This window comes from Mercenaria mercenaria, chromosome 4 (genome assembly GCF_021730395.1).
Source record: "Mercenaria mercenaria strain notata chromosome 4, MADL_Memer_1, whole genome shotgun sequence".
Taxonomy (NCBI): Eukaryota; Metazoa; Mollusca; class Bivalvia; order Venerida; family Veneridae; genus Mercenaria; species Mercenaria mercenaria.
In genome coordinates, this window is record NC_069364.1 from 51,764,294 (window position 1) to 51,781,752 (window position 17,459).

Below are 17,459 nucleotides of genomic sequence, written 5' to 3' on the forward strand. Positions count from 1 at the left end.
AACACCCCTTAAAATAATTAGTGGTACTCCCCAAATTGAATGATGGACCAGTCCATTTTAGAAATAAAGCAGATGGAAACAAGGGCAATGTTTCGATAAATATAGCCGTCTGTGATACACCATTATGAGCAACCTGTTCTGTTATTATGTCAAGATGTGGTGTTAACTTGTCGAAACAGTGTCTTATATATAATATGTTAACTAGTCATGTAATTATGTCAGAGTATGATCTTGCCTGCAGAGTGTGTTATTATGTTAAAAAGCTATGTCATCTTGTTAAAATATCGTGTGATCTTGTCTACAGAGCGTATTGTCATGTAAAAAATATGTTATCTTGTTAACATACCGTGAAATTTTGTCTACCGAGCGTGCTATTATGTTATAAAGCCTTGTTGTCATGTTAAAGTGTAGTGTTAACTTGTCAAAGCAGTGTCTTATTATGTTAAATGCTATGTTATTTTGTCAAAGTACCACATGATCTTGCATATTATGTTAAAAAAGTTATGTTATCTTGTCAAACTACCTAGCCAAAGGAACCAGACCAGAAAGATGTTTGCTACTGTACATGTTATACTCTACCCCTAGGTAATCTGTAAGAACCATAGTCGTGAACGGGAAAATATACTAACCCATTTCAATCGCGCATTTCATACCTAAAACGCGCAGTTCGGTAAACGTGTACTATAGATATTGAACAAGTGGTAATTTATCTTACATTGTGTACCGGTCACATTTCTTCAATATTTCTTATCTGGGAGAAACAACGCGTAGTTCATAGTTTCTTATAATTTCTTCAACATTGCACAAAATGCTTCGTTGAAATTCCCTAGTGAAGTTCCGGTCTAGATTACAAAACATTTCTGATTGGCTGATGTGAAAATGTATGACAGTCGTCGTTTAACTACACGTGAACGATAGTGTGTGCATATGCAGCATAAATGTGCAATATGAATTAAATAAACAGTACAGATGTATACCAATGTATGACTCCAAATTCAAAATCATATATAAGATGAATTTCATTCATCATTTTGTGTTTTACTGTAACACTGTGAATATTTTGCATTCTGTTTTATTTGTTTACATTTCGCCTAACATGTGCATACTACTGTGGCCTCTAGACCAGATGTTCATTAGGGAAGTTCACGCAAGATTTTTTCTGTAACGTTAACGAAAGCGTAAAATATGTGGAGTATCTCTGCAATATGGAATATTGAGACGATGTGACTGGTACACGATGGAAGATAAATTACCGCTTGTTCAATATGCTGGGTACCCATTCACCGAACTGCGCGTTTTAGGTGAGAAAGGTACGATTGAAATGGGTTAGTGCACTTTCCCGTTCATGACCATGGTTCTTATAGAATACCTAGGGCTAGAGTACAACATGTACAGAGGCATTTACTTTCTGGTCTGGTGCCAGTGTACTGAGGATCTTATCTATTGAGCGTACTATTATATTAAAAAGCTATGTTATCGTCTTAAAGTGTGGTGTTAACTTGTCAAAACAGTGAACATGATAACATAGATTTTAACGCTGTTTCGATAAATTAACATCACACTCTGACATGATAACATGGCATGTCCCGACACAAGACAGCTGCGTCATTCCACAGTAAACATCTCAATATTTTTTCTTCAAAATATATTAAAAATAAATGAAAACCGAAGTCGAAAAAGTTTATATATCTACGCATATGAAGAATGACTGCATTGTTTCCTAGTTTTCACTACATTTTCATCAAAATGTTCGAAAAAATCATTTATAAACCTGAGTCGATGAAAGAAAGGTTAAAAATCAGTTATTCAAATCTTCTTTGTAGTTGTACTTTTAGCAATATAGACTTCTTTCAATATTAAATGTGTTTGTATGGTAAACTCATTGTTTAGGTGTTACATTAAAAATGATCAAGTCATTATCACAGCATTTATATGAAAAAGATTCATAGCCTGATTGTTTTCACTTATTATTTAAAGTTAATCAAATTTGATGTATTTTATTGTTTTATAAAATTTTATAATGACTGCCCTTTAATATAATATTTATTTAAAAAGTTGAGTATTTTGTTTGAAGTGACGTTTTAATCCTCATATTCTCTTGTTGAATTTCAATAATCCCCAAGGAGGGTCCCCGAATCCCCACCCATACATGTACCAAACTCTAGTACTCTCAATCTGATTAAAGTACATCTCCAATTACGCTACGCATAGGATCTGAGAACGACCTATTCATAGCCTCGTTCTGACGACCCTTTCGCTAGCCAGTCAGAGCTTAACTTACAACATTTTGCAAATCTACCTGTAGCCATGACTTTTGATATTTACAATTCTTATGTTGTAATGTGTAAGATAGCCGGTTAGCTCAGTCGTTAGGCCACTTGCTTTGTAAGCGAGGGGTCCCGGGTTCGAGCCCTGGAATGACTGCCTATTTTTCTTACTCTTTGACATTGGAACAAGTCGTCTGATTGGTTAAAATAAAAATAGCAATACTGGAAATCCAAAATATACAGAAGACGTATGTGAATAGGTCGTTCTCAGATCTTCGTTTAGAAGATCAAGTACTTAAGTCAGATTGCTAGTACTCTAGTCTTCACATACATTCTAAAAATCCAAATAAACAAGCAGTTTTCTTTTCATTTTTTTTCATTCCAAAGTTTGTTTTTTCTTACGGAAACTCCTGTTCGGGTTTTCATATATTTCTATACTACGAGATACTTACGTTTAGTGTAAATGCTATTTCTTCACGAACTTACATACTTCTTCCAAAACAGAGACTTGATAAGATTTGTATAGACACTGTTTCACTTTTGGTTGTTAAAACATGGAGCTCAATTACATCTTATAGCCAATCAAACTTGCTAAACAGCTGGCATATGAAATTATAAGTGGAGATAGCCAAGTTATTTATTATTTGCTTCTGCTGAAATTTGTACTGAAAGAACTAAAAAACAAGGATAAATACCTAACAGATAAAGCCACGTCCCAAAAACGCATCCTTCCAAAACCATAACCCACGTGCATACGATTAGCACGCACACGCAGACGTACACACACGCGCAAACACACGTGCTCGCGCGAGAAAGCGAGAGACAGGCAGAGAGAGAGAAAACGATAAAACAAAGGAATACAGTGTGGCACAGCCTTGTAACGGTCAGTGGCAAAATCGCCATAGGGGAGCATAAACATGTTTGTGGTGCACCTAACGTCACTCTTAACCCCCACCATGTTCAAAAGTCACAGGACATTGTAAATAAAAGTTATTCCCTCCATATGAATCCCTAACACATGCAATGGCAACAAAATGCATGGTATGTAAAACACAAAAATGCCCTTATAAACTTATATAAAAAGCAAACCTTTAGAACCAAAAACGCATGTACTCAATGCATTTGTAGAAGACAGAACATCAAGAGAAACACATTTAAGGGCCCGATGACATAGGCCAGAAGACAGATATCAGAATATCTCAGCAACGTTGATTTAAACAAATGTGTTCAATCCTGTATCTTACTTGAAAGATTAACCTGTGCAAAGATTGGTTGCATTCATCGTACTGTGTACATTTCCATCTGATATGCCGAGTTATTATTGTCTTTAGAATGGCAGTTATGTATTATGTACCGCAGTAGGTCGAACATTTTAGGGGAATTGGCCAATTAGTTGCAAAAAAACTGAAAAATACCTAGACGTATACGCCTTGTTCCTATGCAAATTAGTTTCGGTTTGAAAAGTGCGCTTGATTACAATGAAGAAGAGAAAACGCTTATAAACTTAAAGAAAAGTCTAAAAAAAGTCATCAGTGTTAAATAAAATATTGATGATACCCGATACACTTGCTGATAGTTCTGATACACTTACATATAACGTCATTTTGAATGTTTAGGTGTAAAAAAGTGTTTGTTTCTAGAATCAAGACCTACCCTAGCCCGACCCTGAATGTTTTTATGGCCTTAGACAATTTTTTCAACTTTCTAATAAAACGTTGCAAAACTGCACTTTTTATGTTTTAAACATGGCCAGAGATGTTAGAAATCAACTTACAGATGTTGTAAAGGCATACCCCCGTACTTGTATTCATTTTTGACACAACAATAATTTCCGAAAAGTCCCACTAAATTTAACAACATCAAAAAAAATAATACCGACCTACCTACCCTAATTTGTTAGCATATTACCGGAAACAAATAATTTTTACGCCTTACCTGAAGCGTGTAAACTCTTTGTATTTCCACGTTTGTGTTCGATGATCTAAAAAAGCACAGTATTCCCGTTACAATTTTATGCCATATTTACACATTTCAACAAAACAAAATTCATCGATATATTTCCAGCAAAGGCTTGTATCATATACAACGGATGGCTTATTCCTTCTATGAAGTTTCGTTATCTCTATAGTGACGTTCAGTATAAAAATTAATTTAATGCGTGTTGGTACTTTAAGTAGGTCATTTATATGCATCATCTGCACAAACCCGCCACAAATCAAGATGTTTGTGTATCGATGACGGTAGATTAAAACCATTGTTAAACATTTTCAAAGCAAATTCATCAATATAATGGCAAAGTTCACATGGAAGCTCTAGGGTAGAATAGAGACCGACTCTATACTCGATAACCCACTTGAACGGTATAAATTAGTACACCAATCGTACTTTCCCTGTTGAAGAGCAGAACTCTGCAAACACCACGGCGAGATAGGGTTTACTGGTTCCTTGCTTTTCATCACAGCGCTCAGTGTGCCGGGGAAAAACAGTTTTAGATATTTCCAGGGCCCAATTTTTGATTGGTCGGCTACTTTACTGGTGGGAGCAAGTATCATTTACACAACAGCCTACACTTCTCTAGAGCTCCGACGTGAACTTGCCCAATATTACAGTTGTTATAAAAGGATGTAAAAATTAGCACTGAAAATTATTTTCATTATTCGTGACTCATTATACATTCCTTAAGAAAGAGAAGATGAAGTATCATCTTTTTGGAAAGAGAAAATTCAGCGTATTAGGTTTTAACAGAGCGTTTATACGTAACATGATGCAATAATGTGTATACATGTAGTATTATAAACAAAATATAAGCATAATTAGGTTTGCATAATGTCCTACATAAAAAAATCTGGATATAATGGTCACCTGTCTATAGTGGCCACTTTAAAAACACATTGCGGTTTAAGTTGACTACATGTTTCACAATAGGTTCAGTTACAGGTATATATAGTGTAATTGTGCAAAAATAAAAGAAATGGCGAAGGAGTAAAACATTGATAAAATAACAATACATTAATACGATAGTTAGATTTATGAAAAAAAAGCATAAAACATGGTGGCAGTACGTAAATAATATTTCTGTGGAATGTGTTCATGTTCTAAAACTCCTTACCTGTAGACATCGTGTTTTAGTAAATAAGTGTCTTTCAGACAACAATGACAATTATAAGTTCAACTGAAATACATTCTCTGTGAGCCCTAAATATATCAAAATGTTGTGACAAGTGCCCAGATTTAAACAGGAAAACGTGGCTCTTAAAGGGATCGATCTGGTAACGCTCATGACAAGTCCCAACAGCGCTCTGCTTACGCGGAAAGAGTGATTTTCCCAATAGCATCTCATGTTATATTGACATTGGAGCTCGAGACATTACCGGTTCCACACTGGGTTTTTCGGCATCCATATCAGGGTTTCTGCTTGTCAGTTTATATTCATGAAGTATTATTATTGTGTGCACAAATATGCGTAAGTGTGTATGTACGTTTATTTGTTTGTTTAGATAACATATCCTTATTTTATCTTAATACACTTTATATACGATACATTTTGGGAAGCACGTCATTTGCAGATTTAAATAAATCAAGGATGAATTGTTTATCAGAAGAAGATGAACGAGTGCAGCTTTTATTTAGTTATAAACACACGTCAGTCATTAAATGTAAGAAGTTAGAACTAAGAGGTAAGAAGTGCAAGAAGTTAGAAGTAAGAAATAAGAGGTCTCTTTTCCATTTTCGTGCTATATGGAGAGTGGGGTGGGTCAGAAACTTGACGCTTCAGAACAATAAGAAGCTAATATAATATGAGTTAGAAGGTACCATTCATTTCATATTTCTGTAAGTTTTAAATAGAAGTTCTGAGAGCATCCTTTCACGTTTGGGATCCGATGAAGCCTCGTTCTGGGTTTTTATAGGTATACATGACGCAATTTTTATATTTGACAATACAAACAATTTCTACATATAGTTTATGTAAACATTAAATTAACATTTATTGTGTATTAAAAGCACTGTGCATAAGGTTGTGAAATAGAACATATTTAATATATGTATAGCTTAAGACAGAACAAATCTGTACTATCAGTAATAACTGGAAGTTTTTTGTAGCAATCGGCTGTCACTGCTTGACATCTAATCATATATGTAGCTCAATATATACAATCAATTTATAAGTTTAGCAAAGTTAAATACATTTGACCTGGACTTTTATTCATTGGAAGTAAATATCTGAAGAAAAAAATATATATTGTGAGAGACTGGCAGTGGATATCTTTAAAAACCTGATCTATTTTTATCTTGAATAGCTTATTTATACCTAACCAGTCAGACGTCCGCTCTATGGTGAGTGCCTCAAGAGATAATAATGCAGATATCTGTAAATAGAATTGTTATATTAACCTTGAAAATCATAACTTAAACGGTTAACTATATAAATATTTCAAAGGGCGTTTAATCAGTGTGTACAAATTTGGTAAGATACGTACAAAAACGGGTTTCGCAGTAAATTGTTTTCTGAAAAAATAGACAGTTTGTTTGGATTATATCTACATTATAAAAGCACCTTTTTATTCCTTATGTCTAGTACAAAAGTCAGACCAAACTAGAAGTAAGTTATAACAACAGACTAATGAGTTATTCCAGACAGAAAAGCCCCCAAACAAAGAGAGGGTGGGAAGTGTGATAGAGAGAGAGAGGGAGAGAGAGGGAGAGAGAGAGAGTAGCCAATTTTCCCTAGCTCTTTGCGAAAAGTCAGTCTATACACGAAGCCGCCTTTCCTGAGAAGAACCAGTACTTGCCTCATAGTTAGATGGGAAAATTTTAGTCCGTTACTAGGAATCTAACCCAAGACCTCTGGATTGACAGTCAAAGTGTGTTACCACTTTACCACAGGGATGCTTTATCTTTGTTTTACTTATATTTTTATGATAACATCTATGTTGTGTAATGTTTTATAATATTAGATATGTTGTTATATAAACTTTTCATTAATCATTAGAGTAATTAATTAGTTCTGCGTTATTCCAGCCTTTTAAACCAAAATATTTTAGTCTAATAATAGTTTATTGTTTTCGTTATCAAGGCATATGCGCAATCACTGCAATGATATGAAGAAGTTGAATAACATATACTTATGGGCAACAAACTGTAGCAACATCAGCAAACGGGCCGCTATATAACATATTTCAGACTGTTATTTTGAACACATGTGAGCCTGATTCTATTTGTTTTCAGACTGTTCTAAATAAATTAGAATATCAAGCAGACATAAAAATATATAAAGATAGACAGATAATGTTTTGCCAAAAAAAAAAAAGATAATGACAAGGCGATTGGTAACACCGATGGATGCTCCCCGCAATTACTGTAGCATAACTTTAAGGGGCCCCCTTCGTGGAGCATAATAGTTGAGAATTTTTTTAATTTTTTAGAATTTACTACCAACATTTAAATTATATTAAAGGTATATTTACTTCATGCGTTTAAAAGTAGAAAAGATGTAAACATATAAATATGATGTGAAATAATCTAACGATATGAACAAAATGGTGATAACGATAACCTTCATTTATCTTAAAGCTACAGTCACACATACGGATATGTTCGTGCGTTGAGGTACGGTGCGGATAAGATTAGTCTGTGGGTGTATAATTACGGAGCAGTACGTCTTAGTACGGGAAAAATGGTGAGAAACAGGAAACAAACAATACAGGACGCGAATAAGAACGGATAGGTACGAGGTACTACGTTGAATTACGTTTTACTGCGCCTTGCAACTTGCCCAGCGCACGGACGGGTCTGCGGTAAACTACGTTGAACTATGCTTAAGTACGAGCAGCCTCGGATAACTACGTTCAGCTACGGCGAGGTACGTAACAGTAAGGATAACTACGTTTAAGTACGTTTAACTACGGATGAATAAGTTTCAGCCAAGTTGGACTAAAGCCACGCTAAAATGGCTACGGTTCGCTCAAACTTTTGTGCATGTTCAAAACTTGGAGAAACTTGCAAGTTTGGAATAACTTTTGAATACGTTTTGACCACGTTTTGGTACGGATTAATACAAATGACTACTCTGAGGTACGGCTCAGGTACAGACCGATACGGATTACTACGTTTCTGTCCGTAGCTAGACGTAGCTATCCGCGCCGTATGTGTGACTGGGGTATAAGGGCAATGTCGGGCCCATTTCATCATGAGCGTCTTTTACTCTATTTTAATAGCTGGTTTCAAGAGCTCTACCAGCCACAGTGAAAAATGTATAAATTGTAATGTAAACATGTTTTTATTTTAAACCTTATCTAATCTTTGTTTCACGTTACAAGTGAATTATATTTGACTGCATTGACTAAGCAAATATATTGCTTTGAAATGTGATGAAATATTAACCTATTTTCACATACACGATTTTGTCTCCTTTTCATATGGTGGGTGTGTATTTTGTACAGGCTCCGATTACCTGTATTATTTTCATAATCTTCCTTGTATCAAGGGAAATAATGTCTTGATTATGTCAGTGGTTAAAATCAGACAGTGAATACTCAAATAAAAAAAGTAAACCACTGAAAAGAACTTGAAATAAAAAAAGAAAAGGCGCCTTAACAACAATTTGTAAACTTTATTTAGATCATTATGTTAATCGGACACAAACAGATTCTGATATAATCTGAGGTTCATCATTGCATCATATTTGAAATATAGGTTTAACAGATGAATTATATCTACCCTGATTAAGATGTTTAAAAGAAAAATCGTATAAAATATAAAAAATAATTACTGTGAGTTTACAACAAAAGTAATCCTAGTTCATATTCGTACTTTAAAGATATTACAATACGTTTAATCAAAGATATAATGCACCACCCGTAATTTAGGTATCTTGTAGACCGTGCTGGATGACTAATCTTGTTTTCTGAGCATGCCTCTTGTATATTCATAGAATCGGACTTGATGTTTCTCATTACTTCTTGTCTTACATTTTTGTGGAACTAATGATTTCCAGATTATTTAATTAAAATGTAAGGACTTTGGCTTACCTTATTGAAAATGGATTTTAATTTCAAAAACATATCTCTTTTATGCTTCGCCAATGCCTGCTAATCTTTATCCTGTAGCCCGCCCGCTTAGCTCAATAGGTAAGAGCGTTGGTCTGCGGATCTCGGGATCGCGAGTTCGATCCTCGGGCGGGGCGTATGTTCCCCGTGACTATTTGATAAACGACATTGTGTCTGATATCATTAGTCCTCCACCTCTGATTCATGTGGGGAAGTTGGCAGTTACTTGCGGAGAACAGGTTTGTACTGGTACAGAATCCAGGAACACTGGTTAGGTTAACTGCCCGCCGTTTCATGACTGAAATACTGTTGAAAAACGGCGTTAAACTCCCCCCCCCCCCCCCCCAAAAAAAAAAAAAAAAACTTTATCCTGTATCATATTCTCCTGCTAATCTTTATCCTGTATCATATTCTATTAAAAACAGGTGACTCTGAGAATGAACGCTTACTTATATTTAGGAACCATAAAACCACTAATTTTGTATTGCAGATTTTAATTATCCGCTATCAGGCGTAATGTGGCTAGCTGTAAATAAATTACTATGGGTATGTCCGGTTAAATCATGAAACTATCCGTGCGAACGATAAGTAATCAATTGAACAGAAATAAACATTTTGTTATCGTCCAATCGCACGTGACACAATTTTAAACTCCTGATATTAATCTGTTTTTTTATTCTGTATTTATATGTTCTTGAATTTTATCATTGATAAAATCTTAATATTGTTATTTATTAAATAAAACGGGCACATATATTTTATAATGATTATTAAAAGGTTTAACCTAACAACAATAAAAGATTTCGACATAATGAATCTTAACAAGTGAAATTATATGTGTCTCTGCGTTGTATTTTTATTAGCTTTATGGATAAAAATTTTATCAAAACTTTGACAATACCAATCGCACATCTGTGAAAATAGGACAAAAGGCTCCGAGGTGTTGTTGTGTTCTATTTATAATACTCTAGTAATGATGCTTTATAATATTATGAGATACCGATATTCAATTTGCAAACAAACTTATTGGGCAAAATATTTGTATTGTTTCAAAATATGGCTCAGTTAATTTTACATAAGTCTACTGTACATCGTAAACATTATTGCCACCAAGAGCATTGCCGATAACAACAAATGCCGTTTTTATTTTCAATAAAATCGACAAACGCATAAGCACGGAACTAGTGTGATGTAAGTCTGATCAGTTGGTCCAGTCTGGGTAATTCGCATTCAAACGTGCTCCCTAATTTTACTATAGGCAGTTACTTTGTCTATTGCATTACTGACGTTCTTTCAAGTAATTTTGCATCATGTTTCAAATTTTGCTTTAATATAAAATTTTCTTCAACTAGTCTAACGTTTTCTTTCGTTACTGTAGGCAAAAGATCATCAAACATTTTCTCAGGTGTACTTGAAAGATAGGTAGGATTGTCGCCTTTGTTATTATGTTCCATATTGTTTGGCTGGTCAGTCGTTCCATTAACCCTTAACAACAAGTTTACAAGATAGTAGATTTTATACATTTGTCAGACTGGTTGCGCTTCAGAACTATTGCTGAACAGGAGAGAGTTAATGTTTCTGGGGAAGTCTCAAATGAACCTATACCAACACTAGAATTAGAGGAAATGCTCTTTTATTATCTTGCGAAATTGTTTTGATGCAAACAGCATGGTCCAAAGCTAACCATTTATCAAATAACTATAGACAAAATGTGCGCATATTACTTGATTTAGGGTCTCAACGTACATCACATCACGATTAGCGCAATATGTTTACATTGAGAAGAAAAGAGAATAAGAAAGAAGACTTGTAACCTGTGAAAGTGAAAAGAGTAAATTGCTCAAAACCAAATTCAAACAGCAAACATTGTGCTAAACACTGCTATGGAAAGGATGTAATCCTGAGATACCGAAATTTTGTCTAGTAAAAATTTTGGGTAGCACTGGCCGGAATGTTTGACGAATGCGCATTATGACTATCCCATACAACAAAGCACTAATGAAAAAAAAAAGGTCCATGCCATTAATGGTCGCATTTCCACAAACAAGATCGCCTCCTTTCTCACACTCTGGAATAGACTGTCTTGGCCAACTACATGTTAGGAGGAAAAGGAAACAGATATAGATTAGCTTATTTAAGTGCTAGGTTATCCAATCCTTACACCTAGAACTAGTAGTAGTACGTTGTCTCTTTGAACTGTCTGAGAAGATTCATTTCAAGCAAAATAAACCTAATGATATAGTTTTTGACAATAGAAAACACTTCAAATTAGTGAAAAAGCAATTAATTAGTCTAATTAGTTTTGTAATTCAACGTAGTACTTATTCGCGTCCTGTATTTTTTTTTTGTTCCCCGTTTCTCACCATTTTTCCCGTACTAAGACGTACTGCTCCGTACTTATCCTTGTCCACCGCCCTCAGACTATCCGCACCGTACCTCAACGCATGGACATTATCCGTATATGTGACTGCATTTTAAAGAATGTATGAAAAATGTAATTTAAAGATACTAGACCGTTCAGTGTTTTCAATGGACATTACCTATATATTAACATGTACATAATGTTCAGAAGGAAATATGTATATTGTGTAAAAGAATTTAAATGTTTAATCTAAATAGATATGATATGATGCAGAAGGATCTATGATAATCATGTTTGTTTTTCTGCGGGTTGACGGTGGCATATTATGTGAAAACTTATTTAAAGTGTATTCATATTTACAGTAGTATTATATTAGCAGTTGTATGCAAATACAAATGTACGTGTTTTGTCCTTTAAAAGCATGTATTTCACGTCCAAATAACTGATTAGTGTTTCAGATATCTAACCTTCCTCCATAGATAGTATTTAATTAATGTTTGCTTCTATTTTAATGTGATCAACCGCTATTCACGTGCAAATTTTCAGAAGTTAATCATATAATAATTGTAATGTCTTTTAGTGTTTTGTTCTCTTAGTTGAAAAATGTATACCTGAATTACCAAGAAAAATGACTTACGTTTGTTCTTACTGCCAAGCACAGGAGTTTGAAGAATCATGTTAACAAAATACATCAAACGGATAATTTTTTTTAAACAATTGTGAGCCTAAATGCATTCGTCGTAGCAACTGGGCCAACCAATACTACGATAATTGTTTTGTTTTATTAAACATTTGTGTTAGCTGTATATATAGTTTAATGAATAACAACTCAAAATGCATACTAAACAGGGTTAAAATGTTCTTCATTCTGAACATGACTTATTGAGGCAATATATATTTGGGTTATTTTTCTGTGGCAGATAAATGTAAAACGTTTTAACAGTAAATTGCTTTATATACTTTGTATGTACTAAACTGGCGATCTCCAAGCAATACGTCAGTAGCAGCTACAATATATGAAATTGTTCCTTTTTGTTCAGTTTTTGATTATCGATTATGGCCTGAACTTGGGCGACGTCAGGATAAGCACTACCGTGCAGTGATATAGGGTTTAGTTTTTAGACATTCCGTTCGGCAAAACACTATTCCATGTAATGTAGAGCTTACTGTCAATTATTGGAGCACAGTTATCCAAAGTGAAAAGGTGAATTTACCTTTTACCTCCTCACCACAATATCAAAGTACACTCGAATCGCCAAGAATGCCTACAATGTAATAAAGCAACTGTAATTTGTTACTTGATAGAATTTAAAGCTCTTAGTTTTGTCATAATTATTATAAAACAATGAAAAATAAATGATCTCTTAAAATTTTCAATGTATACTGACATTCATTAATCATATTGTGACCGTATTAATCAAATTATGTAATATCAAAACAGCAAATCTTTAACTTGCAATATCTCTGCTGATAACAAATTTATACTAATTTGAATTTGCTGTGCTGTCTGAAGTTGCAAGGGAACAGAAGCAAACTAAAAATTAATATTCTAATGTCATTCTGTTCATGTCAGGTCATGGAATTTCAATTTCGTACTTTAAACAATGAATACGGGCCTAAGCCTGTGTGCATCAACACTTCATTTTTTGATGAACCTTTTCTCTAAATTACTAATATAAGATAGATTTTCGCTATTACCTTCTGATGCAATTCGTTTCTCATTGAATATTACACGGTAAACAGACTTTACTTTTTGCAGTGGTGTTTCACAAGCATCTGAAATGTATCACGCTTTAATAGGAAATTCAAATGTGTATATTACATCAAATAGCTGGCATTGTATTTCGAAACGTACCATTAACTGCTTTCAATTTAGTCATTCCTTTGAATTTCTTTGCAAGGAAAATACTTTTTCACATCTGAAAATTTTATTCATATGATTATCAACTAAATATCACGTATTAAACGCTTTAATTATAAAGTTGCAAACATAGTTATTCTTTGCTTATTCTCTTTTAAAAGCAGTAAATGTTATTTCAATGTTTCATACCTAATCTGTCATCTAGTGGACAATGGTCTTGACCTAGAATTTCCAGACGTGCCTCTGTGAAAATCTCCATTAATTCTTCAGGAGTTAGGATCCCTTCATCCTCAGTAAGCAGCGAACCTAGAGAAATATATTTGATCTATGATACACATCAGTTCAACGATAACATTTGTTCATGTAAATCTTTATATCTCTTTCGTTCATCTGTTTAAAATAAATAAGACAGAAATACTGCAATGATGAATAATTAAGGAAAATAAATTATTTTCACATGTGAATCTTAAAAAAGAATGCAGTTTACTAAAAGATATGTGATCGCTAAATATAATTCGGAGTATATTATTTGACATACCGCAGATGATTGCAGCTAATGGATGACCTTCACATAAAGTTACAATTTTTTCCATGTAAACTTTATTTTCTAAATTAAAATATTTGTTTTCTCGTTTAAAAAAGTTCTCTAAGGTTTCTATTTTTCCATTGTTCTTCTGATCAGCCTCATTTTTTGTTATATCTTCGTCATACTCGGTGGTTGATGCGTCATCTGAACTTTCAGTTGTCAGATAAATTAAGTTGAGAATAGAACGTTCATCAAGAGCACCGAGAACAAATCTTACATATGATTTATGACAAAAATGTGCTTCGTTGCTTGAACAAAATACAAGTTTAATCTTTGGACACTTTTCGTTCAGTTCATGAATAAAATATAAAAGGCAGTCCTTTAGGTCTGATTCAATTATTTTATCCAGATTGTCAAAGAACAGAATTATTTGCTTACAACAGAGTTTCAGACTTGCTATTGTTTCATTTATTGCCTCTACTAAACAGTTTTTGTCCTGTATTCCAGATATATTGTGAAAACAATTATTGCATTTACCACACACGACATTTTCACATGGAAATTTACTGGTGAATTCAGTATACTCCGAATGCATGTCAGAATAGCTTAACAGATCATTGAACCATTTAAAATGAACGAACGACGATGTAATATCTTCTGTTTCAAAATCTTTCATTAGGCAAATAGATCCACTTTCCTTCATATCCTTATACAATTCTACAAGAAAACTTGACTTTCCAATTTTCCACATCCCGTATATCCCTACCGTTTTATATTCCTGTAATAATTGTTTGACCTTTTTCGTGTCGTTTTCTCTCCCTACAAAGGTCCAGTCCAAGCTAACGTCCGAAGTTTTACTAGCGTCCACCCCCATTCTATCAGAGTAATCCCTTACATTATATAACGAATACAGCTATTGAATATCAATGAGGTTTTTATTAAGTTCATGAATACGATAAGCTTATCAGCAATGGCTGACACGAGAAACATAAGTGCTTTATCATCTTTATCAGTTTCAATAGTTTGTAATTTTATCCATATTACACCTGAACGATACAAATATGTGATACGAGAACCATCAAGTATTATCTGCACCTCCTATTACAACACATACCGTGTTCATAGCCATATCGCAATCTTTATCTTGAATTTATGTCTCTGACAAGAAAAATAAATAGCATATAACGGTACCCTATTACAAATAGCATTAAAACGTGTGTGTGATGACGGTTTTGTTCCTAAGGGACAAGTTATATATCCTGAAACATTTTAGTTTAGCAGGTGTGTCCGGACAACATAACATAGTTTTAAATGTTTGGCCTATTGACACAGAGGATTTTAGTTTCGAAATATCTTTTAACATCAGTAGCATACATGTAAGACCTGGAACTCACAAGTGAAAAATATTTTGAGATTTCGTTAGAAGAAACACTAGTTCTATTTCATTTATTTTCAGCGGTTTCAACAAAACTTTACCCATCTTGCATTTCGTACCAGCTGTACCAGTGAAAGAAATAATGTTTTTCACCATGAAATTACCCGCTATATTTCACTGTCATATGATATATGTAATCCAAGAGGTACTGAAAAAAAATGGTATTATTAAGGCAGTTTTGCACGTTTGATAAACTGGAAATAATAGCGTAAATTCATTTATCCGGGTAACATGGAATATACCCTAGACATGGTACACATAGACAAAATGTTTTACGAATTAATGGCAACTAGTGAATAAAAATAAGATCTGACATTAAAACGATTGACACGTAAAATATTTCAAAAGCATATCTTGAAATCAGCATGAAACGTGCGAATCTCTTTAATCACGGGCAAGTAACTAAAGAACAAGTTTACGGACCTGTTCATTTTATTTCGCCATAATATAGACCATATGTGAGAATTTAAATATCTACATTGTAGAAAAATTGCTAATAGCAGCAATGTTATTGAAGTAGTGATTTTCACATAGCTACCCATTATGAAAACTAGTGTGACGTTCATTTTTTCGAATCAGTCTTGCAAAGAATCAAGCGCACGATTCTATCTGTTTGATTTGCCAAATTTTCGAGGTATATTATAAAGTTTTGAAACATCATGGCTTAAAAAAATTCTATATTGTAAAAAAAAAAGATTATTGGATCCGAACTTGTAGAGCTACCTTTGTTATTTTATTTGCGTACTGACTGGAGTATGCAATACTGCATCGGAAGCAGTATTGCTATTTCTCAAGGCACTTGATTCATAAACTATCTTCAGTTCGATTTTCGATATTTACATGTTTTTTATCGTAATAATATTTTGCATTTGTTATCATAGTGTTCAGCCTATGACTTGAGAAATCAAATTTTGTTGCAGTTGTTATTAAAGCTTATCGTAGGAATTTCTCATTTAATAACAGATAGGAAGGTCGGACTCACGACCCCCGATCCATAAGTCTGCGCTCCCCCTGTTGAGCTAAGCGGGCGGGCTTGTAGATATCTAAGCATATCGCTGACAACCGAGTTTAAGATGTACTAAATAGAGGAATTTGCCACATAATATGCATATGAAAGTGATTACGACTTTTTATGTTCAAGAAATAATAAGTTCCCCAGGGTGGTTTATCGTAGAACAACCCGTGTTTTGAGTTCTTATGCGTAAGAATATATCACGAAGGCCGTAGGCCTGAGTGATATATTGTTTCGCATAAGAACGTGGTCTTGTTAGAATTGTTTTTTGATTTTCATTGTCGTGCTTACAGTATTATTTTTTCTATTGTTTTCATTCGAACACCTTTCTTTGATTATTTGTAATATCAGTGCGACACTTAAATAAGGAGATGCTGATAGATTAATACATTTACACCAGTAGAAACAAGTTTTTCTCATGTTTATACAAACTGAAGTGTGATATGCTGCCACGATTTCGTTTTTGTACACGCATGTTCAACTCTTCACTCTAGTGATTTAATCTTTCAAATCACAAGTTGTTGCTACCTCACATTGACCTGTACCATTCTGTACCATCGGTCGCTGCTGTAATTTCGTGCCCTTTTCCATGATAATATTTAGTAGTATTATAGATTTAACTTGACGTTGGATTCGGTATCTGGACACAACGACAGTACAAATAATAAAGGAAAGTGGAGAATTATTAAAAAAACAAAGATGCATATCCAACAGTAAAACCACGTCGCAAATACACAGCCTCCTCATACCGCAATTCACAGTACGTGGTCGCACACGATGTATCAATGGTAAGACCGTGGTCAAAAAGACATACGACACATACGAAGATGATACATGGTTGTTCAGAGAAAACATGAAATTTAAGACTGTTAGTTTAGGTCTCTTAAGATGTTTCTCAGTTATATATTGATACAAACTTAAGCCGTGGGAGCGAAATATTGCCAAAGTTT

The 17,459-nt window shown here is 34.0% G+C and overlaps 1 long non-coding RNA gene across 1 annotated transcript; it reads right to left on the reverse strand.

The window, feature by feature from the left end:
* Positions 1-12,478: 12,478 nt before the first annotated feature.
* LOC128556359 (uncharacterized) lies at positions 12,479-13,843 on the reverse strand. The gene is made up of 3 exons (XR_008370599.1): positions 13,726-13,843; positions 13,374-13,451; positions 12,479-12,940 (listed from the first exon to the last, which is right to left on the reverse strand). It is a non-coding gene; the product is annotated as an uncharacterized LOC128556359 (long non-coding RNA).
* Between the last annotated feature and the right edge of the window lie 3,616 nt (positions 13,844-17,459).